Consider the following 11,433-nt stretch of genomic DNA (forward strand, 5'->3'; position numbering starts at 1 on the left):
ATGGCTCCTGCAAAGAAGGGTGGCAAGAAGAAGAAGAGCCATTCTGCCATCAATGAGGTAGTGATAAGAGAATACACCATCAATATCCACAAGCACATCCATGGAGTGGGTTTCAAGAAGCATGCCCCATCAGGCACTCAAAGAGATCCAGAAATTTGCCATGAAGGAGATGGGAATTCCAGATGTGCACACTGACACCAGGCTCCACAAAGCTGTCTGGGCCAAAGGAATAAGGAATGGTCCATACCATATCCATGTGCCGTTGTCCAGAAAATGTAACTAGGATGAAGATTCACCAAACAAGCTCTATACTTTGGTTACCTATGTACCTGTAACCATTTTCAAAAATCTACAGACAGTAGGGGCACCTGGGTGGCTCAGTCGTTAGGCGTCTGCCTTCAGCTCAGGTCATGATCCCAGGGTCCTGGGATCGAGCCCCACATCAGGCTCCCTGCTCAACGGGAAGCCTGCTTCTCCCTCTCCCACTCCCCATGCTTGTGTTCCCTCTCTCACCGTGTCTCTTTCTGTCAAATAAATAAATAAAATCTTTAAAAAAAAAAAATCTACAGACAGTTAATGTGGATGAGAACTAATCGCTGACTATCAAATAAAGATATAAAACTGCAGGGGCGCCTGGGTGGCTCAGTTGTTAAGCGTCTGCCTTCAGCTCAGGTCATGATCCCGGGGTCCTGGGATCGAGCCCCACATCGGGCTCCCTGCTCAACGGGAAGCCTGCTTCTCCCTCTCCCACTCCCCCTGCTTGTGTTCCCTCTCTCGCTGTGTCTCTCTCTGTCAAATAAATAAATAAAATCTTTAAAAAAAGATATAAAACTGAAAAAAAAATTTAAGTTGCTATCAGCTTAAAAATAGACTGTTACAATGATAAGATGTTATGTAAACCTCATAGTAACCAGAAAGCAAAAACCTGTAATAGATACATAAAGGTAAACAGAAGGGAATCAAAGCATACCACTATGGAAAATCATCAATTCACAAAGACAGCAAGAAAGAAAGGTTCCACAGAACTACAAAAACAGCCAGAAAAAAATCAACAAGATGGCATTAGTAAGCCCTTACTTATTGATAACTACATTAAATGTAAACGGATTCAATTCTCCAATCAAAAGACATACAGTGGCTAAATGGGTTAAAAAAAAAAAAAAAGACCCCAACTATCTGCTGCCTACAAGACACTCACTTCTGCTTTAAGGAAACACACAGGTTCAAAGTGAAGTGAAGGGTTGGAAAAAAACATTCCATGCAAATGAAAACCTAAAGAGACCAGAAATAGCTCTATTTGTATCAGACAAAATAGACTCTAAGTCAAAACTGTAATAAGACAAAAGTAGGTCATTATATAATATTAAAGGGGTCAATTCATCAAGAGCAACAATTATAACAACTGTAAATATATATGTACCCAACACTGGAACACCTAAATATATGAAACAAATACCAATATAACTGAAGAGAGAAATAAAAAACAATACAATACTAGTAGGGGAATTCAATACACCACTTTCAATACTGGACAGATCATCCAGGCAGAAAATCAATAAGGAAACATTGGGTCAAATGAGAAATCAAAAGGGAAATCAAAAATACCTTGAAATACATGAAAATGGAAACACAACTTACCAAAACTGATGAGATGCAGTAAAACAGTTCTAAGGGAAATTTACAGCAATAAACACCTACAGTAAGAAAAAGAAAGATCTCAAATAAACAACCTAACTTTATACCTTAAGGAACTAGAAAAAGAAGAACAAACCCCAAAGTTAGCAGAAAGAAGAAAATACAAAGATCAGAGCAGAAATGAATGACATAGAGACCAGAAAAATCATAGAAAATATCTACAAAATTAAGGGGCACCTGGGTGGCTCAGTCGTTAAGCATCTGCCTTTGGCTCAGGTCATGATCCCAGGGTCATGGGATTGAGCCCCGCATCGGGCTCCCTGCTCCACGGGAAGCCTGCTTCTCCCTCTCCCACTCCCCCTGCTTGTGTTCCCTCTCTTGCTGTCTCTCTCTGTCTGTCAAATAAATAAATAAAAAATCTTAAAAAAAAAATTAAGAGCTGATTTCTTGTAAAGATAAACAAAGCTGACAAACCTTTAGCTAGACTAACTATAACATGGAGTTACAATCTACGAGTACAACAATAACAAAGATGGGGAGAGAAAAGGAAAGGAAAAGAAGAGAAAGACAAATACAATGTTCCGATCCTGAGAGAGTATATGGTCTGGTGAAGAATACAGCTGAGTGCACAAATACTTCCTGTACAGAGTGAGAATTGCTTTAACAGGGAAATGACAGGGTGCTCCTTTTAATAGGGCTCTGGAATTCTCGAGGACAGCTTCTCAATTCTAAGTTGACACCTGAAAAGTTGACTTCTTGATTTTATCAGATTTGCATATTTGAAAGATCACTGCTGGAAGGAAGAGGAAGGATTGGAGGGGGACAATACTGAAGGGAGCAGGTAGGAGGCCATTGCAGTGGCCCAGGCTAGAGATGATAGCAGGTGGCACCAGGCTAGTGGCAGTGGGGCGGGAGAGAAGTGGTAAGCTTCTCAAGACTATTGTGAAGTAAAATTAATAGAATTTGGTAATTGACTGGAAGAAGAAAAGAAAGGAGTAGAAAGAGGGATGATACCTTTCTTTGGTTTCCTCCAGAAACAGACCTCAAGGCAAGGATTCAAGAGCAAGTAGTTCATTTGAGAACAGAGAATATGGGTAGGAAAGAGAAGAAGTGATACAGAGAAGGAAAGGTAGCCAGGAAAGAATGCTTTATCAAGCCAACTGTACCATGAATTCATGGACAAATCCTAGGAAATGATATAAAACGGGGGTGCCTGGGTGGCTCAGTCAGTTAGATGTCTGCCTTGGGCTCAGGTCCTGATCCCAGGATCCTGGGATCAAGCCCCACATTGGGCTCCTTGCTCAGTGAGAGCCTGCTTCTCCCTCTGTCTGCCACTCCCCTACTTGTGCTCTCCCTCTCTCTGACAAAGAAATAAATAAAATCTTAAAAAGAAATGATATAAAACAAATGCCTCAGAGTTATCCCAGCCAAGCGGTTGGGGAGCTGGGGAATTTATAGACCAATTCCCATGAGTCATTGACCCAACATTTCCAGCCTACTGTGCTCAAAGCAGAACAGTTTCTATTGCTTTCTAAAAGGTTTGCTTTCCTCACACAAAACAAAACAACAAAAAACCCCACACAGATACAGGCCACTGGAAACTAGGAGGAGCACCTGGAGTGGTAAGGCCCAAATGATACGGGCTACAGATGACACCCAGTCTCTGGTGGGGGTAAATGGGGCCAGGGTTCAATGAGATGGGAAACCCAGAGGTTAACACAAGATAGAGAGGTGCTGGGGAGTAGAGAGGATGAGTTGAATCTTTGACATGGTGCGTTTGAAGGGCCCACAGGACGTCTGAGTGAAGTTGTCCGGTAGACGGTTGGTTATGTGAATAGGAGTCTGTGGGGAGCAATCTAATCCAAAGTTACAGATCGTAAATTGTCATCACATGAATTCATGAGTGTGGCAGAAATCTCATGGGAAATTGCATGGAGTGAGGAACAAAGATGGCCAAGGGCAGACACTAAACACCATATTTATAGGGCAGTGAGAGGAAGAGAAACCAGCAGAGAAGAATGAGAAGACACATCAGCGAGTTATAAGGAAAACCAGAAGTTCTAGGTGTCTGGAAGCCAACAAGTAGAAAGCAAAAAATGTGTCACGTGCTACTGAGAAAGCAAGAGAAATAAAAGACAAGAAGATGTTCTTAGATTCAGCTACAAGCAAGTCTTTAACGATCAGAACGGTAGGTAAAGAGATTCCACTGGATCTAAGAATGCATGTGCGTGAGTAGGTATAGGTCACAAATACAGATAACTCAAGAAGTTTACCTGAAATAAGGAAGACCTAGAGAGAATAAAAACTGAAGGTAAGTACCTGTAAAAGACCACATAAATAAAGCATATTGTAATGAGTTTTTAAAAACAAAGGTGAATATCAAGTTAAAGGAGGACTTCCAGGTGAAAGAAGGATTGTTTTTTAATGGAAAATGGAAGAGACTCTTAAAATGTTGCTGAGAAAGAGCAAATGAAGGAGATGGAGATAAAGATGCAGGAAAAATGCTAGAAAGGCATAGAAATCTTTAGAGGACATAAAGAGATTGAATCCAGAGAGGGGGGCGGGAGGGGTGGGAAGCAGCTCCTGACCTGGGATAGACTTAGCTTCCTTTGTCACAAGAGAACACGGCGCGTCCCCATCAAGGCTAATTTGTAAATTTGGTGGCATGAAATTAGAAAAGTACCTGTGTATTTTCTCCGTGAATTAAGAATTGAAGAGAAAGGTGTGAGTGAGGGGAAATCGGTGATGCCACAGTTTAAGGTGCTTGTGGGTGGAATGAAGCATCTCTGGAGAGAACTGAGAGCAAGGTGGCGAGGTAAACTGTGCTCAGTGGCCGAGACTAAAGAGTTGGACTTACTCAAGACTGGGTTTCAACAGTTGGGTGAATGAGAACGAAGATCGGGCAAGAGAGTTGCAAGGTATGTAAGTGAAGACAACAGAAAATCTAAGCAGGGTAGGGGAAGAATTAAAGACAAGGGAAATGATTGATAGCAGACGTTCATAGGAATGGTGTTCCAGCTTCCACTCAGGGCATTCCATTTCCAGGGTTTGAGGTAAGGGGAGAGCATGCTACAAGGGAGGAACCTGTGTAAATGGATGAAAGGTGACAGACACTGATTAATTTGCCAGAATAGAAAGATAAAGCAGGAGCTGACTCAGAAACACAGCAGGAGGGAAGAAAAGCCAGGCAGCCATGGCGGTCATGGGATATGGCTGGGCCAAAGTCTAATTCAGTGATCATGGTCTGTCCACTGTTGGTGTCCCTCTGTTATGGGTTGAACTGTGTCCTCCAAAAAGATACACTGAAGTCCTAATCCCTGGTTCCTGTCAGTGTGTCCTTGTTGGGAAATAGGGTCTTTGCAGACATAATGAAATCAAGAAGAGGTCATTTGGGTGGGCCCTTTGCCAATATGACTGGTGTCTTTATAAAAAGAGAAGAGACCACGTTCTGCATGGAGCACTGGGTGTTCTACGCAAACAATGAATCATGGAACACTGCATCAAAAACTAATGATGTGATGTATGGTGATTAACATAATAAAAAAAAGTTTTTTTTTTTTAAAAGAGAGAAGAGACATAGATAAAGACACACAGGGAGAACATGACGTGGCAATGGAGGCAGAGACTGGAGTGGTGTTTGTAAGGCAAGGGATGCCAAGGTTTGCTGGCGACACCAGAAGCGAAGAGAAAGGCACAGAACGGATTCTCTCCTAGAGCCTTCAGACAGAGTATGGCCTTGCTGACACGTTGATTATAGATTTCCAGCATCCAGAACCATGAGAGAGAACAGATTTCTGTGGTCTAATCTGTTTGTGGTATTTTGTTACAGCAGCTCTAGGCAACGAATACACCCTTCATGCTTATACATGACTTAGCCTGGGTCTTGGGGGTATATTCCTTAATGTCCCAGGACACTAAGAGATGTCAACCTGTGCTTGACAGGTCCTGGCGCAATCCTTCATCTCTAACCAGAAACTGGACATTTCTCATCCTCATTAAGTGTCGTTTTCAACTCTCATCCAGCGATATGGTAATTCAGTGTACTGTGATTACCAAGCAAAGATGTCCAAAAGTTAAGTTCATCCAAAAGGAAGAGAACTAAAAAAAAAGAAAGAAAGAAAGAAAAGAAAAGAAAAAAAGTCAAACTGCCTTGTATGTAAATTTAGAAGTGTTAGGGTATTTTAGACTAGAGTCAATCATAGTGCCAGAATATCTGGTGCTTACTGTATTTTTACTGTCGAAAAGAAGCCCAGTGCACTTTTTTGGTGACAGTACGTGCCCATTTTGTGTCCTAGAACTTTTTTTGTTCACGGCAATGTTGACACACAATGATTTAATGTTCTAATCTCTACTGACTGATTTGGCACAAACAATGCATTTATGCGCCGATGAATAAGAGAGATGTATGTGACACCTTTCTCCCTCCCTCTCTCTTTCTTTCACACACACACCAGAAAATGTAACACCGTTTTCACATGAACAAACATTGAGAACAGTAGTTTAATCCATGAATTAATGAGTGTCTCACAGATGTTCTCAAAAGTCTCAAAGCTGTAGTACTTTTATTAGCCAAAGACTTGATGACAATTAGAGATTTTCTATGACCTTCAGATTGTGTTAGGTTGTCTGCTTTACACAAATTATTTAAAACTTAAAATAACACACAGTTTATATAAATCAGGGAGGCAAACACAACCACCCTCAGGAGTTGGGCAGGTAATAAAAATAACTAGAGTTGGCCAGATTGTATTCTTGGGACGTACTCTGTTTACACATTAAACACGCAGCTTCATTTCCACTAGGAAATGTGTTTTCTCCCACTTTTCTTAAAACACAAGGCCCTGGGCACCTGGGTGGCTCAGTTGGTTAAGCGACTGCCTTCGGCTCAGGTCATGATCCGAGGTCCTGGGATTGAGCCCCGCATTGGGCTCCCTGCTCAGCAGGGAGTCTGCTTCTCCCTCTGACCCTACCCCCTCTTGCGCTCTCTCTCTCACTCTCTCTCTCTCTCTCAAATAAATAAATAAAATCTTTAAAAAAAAAACACAAGGCCCTGCTCAGTGTACCTTTCATTTGCTCATCTTCGTAGAGGCTGAGCTTTAAAACAATTTGACCATTCTGTGACTTGTGAAGAGAAGCAACAGGGCAAGCAGCAGGCTGAAGGACAGGAGAGCTTAGACCTCAGCGCCGACGAGAACACAGTGTGCGTGGTGGGGGTGCAGACTTTGTGTAAGGGGGACCAGGCCTTCCTTGGCTACAACTGGTTGTACCCAAGTAGGAATGTGTGTCCCCAGTTACTGGGCAGCCTGGTTTTAGAAGGGATTTTATACAAAATCTCCAGATTCTAAATGTTAGAAAATAATTTCATTTTTTTGTACACACACGATGGCCAAAACAGTTTGAGGCCAAGCAAAACATGTCTGAGAGCAGATTTAGCCAACAGGCTGCTCATTTACAACCTTTACTAAATGTTGCATGGGGTTTTGTGTGTGTGGTAAAATATACATCCTATAAAATTTGCCAGTTTAACTACTTTTTCAGTGTATAATTGAGTGGCATGAAGTACATTCCCAGTGTTATGCAACTATCACCATCATCCATTTCTTGAACATTTTTGTCATCCCAAGCAGAAATTCAGTACTCATTAACTTGTTGTGCCTTTTTATTATCAACTTTAAAATGAAAAGAGAGCCTTAAGAGGAAAATGCCCCAAACAGTTACCAAATTTGTTGTTTTTAAAAAAAAAAAAAAAAAAAAAACAACTAAAAAACACTTCACACTTCAGTGTTAGGCTAAGTGCCCACCTTCTTCCAAGAACCATCCAGGAGTAAATCCTCTGCCAGCTATCCTTTACCAGCTGCAAAACCTCTCCAGAAATCCTTTATCTTGTCCACTCTCAGCCCCAACCTGCTTACTTCACCCATACCCCATGTGACCCAACTCTGGACTTCATTATGCCCTTGGAAATGCTGCTCTGTGCTCAACCAACTTTCCTGTGCCCTTCACCTCTGCTCTCCACACCCTTTCCCCCTCTCTGCCTCAGTGAAACCCAAGGGCTGTCTGAGAACATCATCTCCTCCCCTACCCCAGCTTCTTAAGCAGAAACTGCTTACTCTCACCTCAGGTTTGGTAGTTGGGTCAATGTTTGCCTACTTGCAGGCATTGAACCTGCTTCCTCTTGTAAATATCCTCTTTCCTTTGAGACTCATACCATTCAGCTGAATCACACTTCCCTCCTCATCACTGTCATCCGCTGTCACTTCTCTTCATTCACTTGAGATTTCAACACCTGACTTCCAATCTTCCAGTCCACCTTAACTCCTCTCATCATACTAGACAACATCAATGTATATTGGATGACCCATCCAAAATGCTGAGCTGCTAGTTCAGTGAACTCTCTACCTCAGCAACTTATAAAATCAGAAATCAGACATCCCATTCTTTAATAAAACTATTTTACTTTCAACTTATTCAATCCATCACCCTGCTCTTCCGCCATCTTTCATCTCATTAAGACTCCCAGTCCACAGCCGCTTGGCTTTCTCTTTGCCCATCAGCCCCACTTGCCTTTACTTCTTTATGTACATAGATATTTACAGTCACTCTCAGTATGATAAGTCCTTTGCAAACACTGTAACAATTGCCATGCTTCTCTCTCCCCTGTCAAACACACCAACCCCACCCGAGATGAACCCAACCATCTATCCGTTCTCACACAAACTGGAGAAAACACACAACTGAACTGATTGGTATAGATGAAAAGTCAATGTCTCCAACCTAAACACTGCTTGGCAACCTAATTATGTATCTCTAGTAAAGTCAGTTGATCACTCCCTAAATGATTATTTTGTACTTTCCTAATCCCAAATCTTTTTCTCCCTCATCTCCCCAAAAGAGTCCATCACTACATTCTATCAATTTTACCCCCCAAATATATCACAAACCATTCACTTCTCTCCTTCTCTCCTCCTACCCAAACCATCATCATCATCATCTCTAGACTGGGTCACCACAGTGCACCATCTTAGTGCCCTCTCCATGAATTCTCCACATTCTAGAGTGATGTTTTTAAAATGTTAATGAGGTTGGGGCACCTGGCTGGCTCAGTTGGTGGAGCATGTGCCTCTTGATCTCAGGGATGTAAGTTCTAGCCCCATGTTGGGGGTAGAGATTACTTAAAAATTTTAAAAATCTTAAAAAAAATTGTTAATCAGGCCATGCCATTCACTTACTTAAAACAACTTCCCTCTGCATTTTGAATAAAATCTAAACTCCTTCATATAACCCAGTACCTTGTGTGGTCTGGACCCTACCCACCACTTCATTTTCATCTCTGCCACTTGTCTTCTTGCTCATTGCATGCTAGGCATACTAGTTTCATGGACTAAGCTCTCCTTTCTCCAGCCTTGGCACCATCTATTGCCTCTGCACAATGTGCTTTTCCTAGCTCCCCCATACTCCTCACCATTCATGTAGATGTATTCTGTTCATTCTTTAGGCCTCACGTTGGATGACCCCATCCAATGCTTGGTCAACTCCATCTTTAAATTATGCCCCTTCTATTCCTTCTAACTTGCCAATTTCTTTTTCTTTACAACACCTACATAGTTACTTATTTCTTTGTGTATTTGCTTGTTCCTGACTCTCATGAGACAGTTCCTTGAGGGCCAGGAACCATATATAGTTTGATTTTCACTCTATCCTAGCTCCTGACACAGTACATACTGTAAAATGAGGGTCCCAGAAGTATTTGTCAAACTAATGCTGAGTGAAAATTCATTCCTGATTCAGCAGGAAGGACGGGAGAATGTATAGGAAAGAGAGATAGGTGGGAGAGATATTTTACAATTATTTTGGTATGATTACTTGGCACCTCTTTTCATCTTTACCAAAACAAACAAACACCTTACTTTCAGTACTTCAAAAACTATCCTACTGGAGCTCCTGGCTGGCTCAGTCAGTGGAGTGTGTGACTCTTGATCTCCGGGTTGTGAGTTCGAGCCCCACGTTGGGTGTAAAGATTACTTTAAAAAAATTTTTTTTAAATCTTAAAAAAACCCAGTCACACTATATTTGGGCTATAAGAGAGTTTACTACAATAATCTCATATTACAGACGAAGGGTTTGTATTTTGTGACTTATTTTAACTGTGGGGTGATATATTTGCTAATGTTTTAAAGCAGGAGTTGGTAAACTACTTCTTGTAAATCAAGTTTACTAGAACACCGTGGTCATTTATTTGTATATTGTCTATATCTACTTTTGCACAGCAGCAGATTTATATAGTTATAACAGAGAAAATGGCCTGAAAGCCTAAGATATTTGCTACCTGGCCCTTTACAGATAATGTTAGCTGACTCCTGCTTTGAAGTATTGAAGAGTAAGGTTCCTTTAAATCTCTTTGTCTTTTTCAGAATTGTTATCTTCCCACTAAGTTATACACACACTAAAGGCATACCCAGCGTGATCTTTAGTGTACTTCTTGATAAAATTCTGTATATGTATACACCCATGCAAGCATTACTTAAAGATATTGAATATTTCAAGTATTCTGGAAGGTTCTCTCATGCCCATTTCCACTCAACCCTTCAATGACAGATAACCACTTTTCTAATTTCTATCACCTACAATTATATTTGCCTGTTTATAAGCTTCAAATAAATGGAATCACGTGGGGCACCTGGGATCGAGTCCCGCATCAGGCTCCCTGCTCAGCAGGGAGTCTGCTTCTCCCTCTGTCTGCCGCTCCCCCTGCTTGTGCTCTCTCCCTCTGTCAAATAAATAAATAAAATCTTTTAAAATGAATAAATAATAAAAAGTAAATAAATGGAATCATGCAGCACGTACTCTTTTTTGCTAACTTCTTTTGCTCAACATAGTGTCTGTTCCTTCGTTTCTGTGTCACATTCCATCAGATGAAAATTCCATAAGATATTTATTCATTCTCCTGTTAATGGATATTTGGATTGTTTCCAGGTTTGGGGTGTGAACATTCCTGTATGTGCCTCTGGGTCGAGAGATATATGTACGTCCATATCCTCGTTTCTTTTGAGTATATGTTTGGAGGTGAGTTTGCTGGACATATTAGTTTAGTAAGTAATGGCAACGTTTCATAGTGGTTGTAGCAGCATACATACCCACTAAACACGTGAGAATTTCAGAAGTTCCACATTTCTGTCAACACTTGGTACTATTACTATTTTAATTTTGGCCCATTCTTGTGGTCCATAGAAGGAACTAACTGCCATTGTATTTTGTATTTCCCTGACATATCTTTTCATATGCTTAATGGCCATTGGCACAGCCTCTTGTGAGGTGGCTGTTCAAGTGTTTTGCCCATTTTTTAAACGGGGGATGGGGGGTATATATCCTTCATTGTAGTATCAATATCTTCTATTGGTATTTGGGTTTTTTATGCTCAGTGTTTTTGTCTCCTGTGTAAAAAGTCTTTGCCTACTCCAAGATCATAAAGATATCCTCTTATGTCTTCTCTGCACATTTACAACTATGATATATAATAAAATATATAATAAGTTATTTTTTGCATATGGTATGTATATGCATTTTGTACATGGTCAAGGTTCATTTTTTTCACATCAATATACAATTATCTTGGCATCATTTTTGGTGCCAAATAAACCCACTATCCTTTCCCCCACAGAATTGCAATGGTGTCTTTGTTAGGAATCAAGTAATTTTGTGTTTGTTTTATATATTTTAAAGCTATGTTACTGGGTGCACACAAGTCAACTTTTTTATTGTCCTCTTGTTGACCCACTTATTATTATGAAATGTTTCTGT

At 40.8% G+C, this 11,433-nt stretch overlaps 1 pseudogene; it reads left to right on the top strand.

The window, feature by feature from the left end:
* LOC118555426 (large ribosomal subunit protein eL31-like) lies at positions 1–593 on the top strand (annotated as a pseudogene).
* The last annotated feature ends 10,840 nt before the right edge of the window (positions 594–11,433 follow it).

The sequence above is a fragment of the Halichoerus grypus genome, chromosome 9 (genome assembly GCF_964656455.1).
Source record: "Halichoerus grypus chromosome 9, mHalGry1.hap1.1, whole genome shotgun sequence".
In the NCBI taxonomy this organism is placed as follows: Eukaryota; Metazoa; Chordata; class Mammalia; order Carnivora; family Phocidae; genus Halichoerus; species Halichoerus grypus.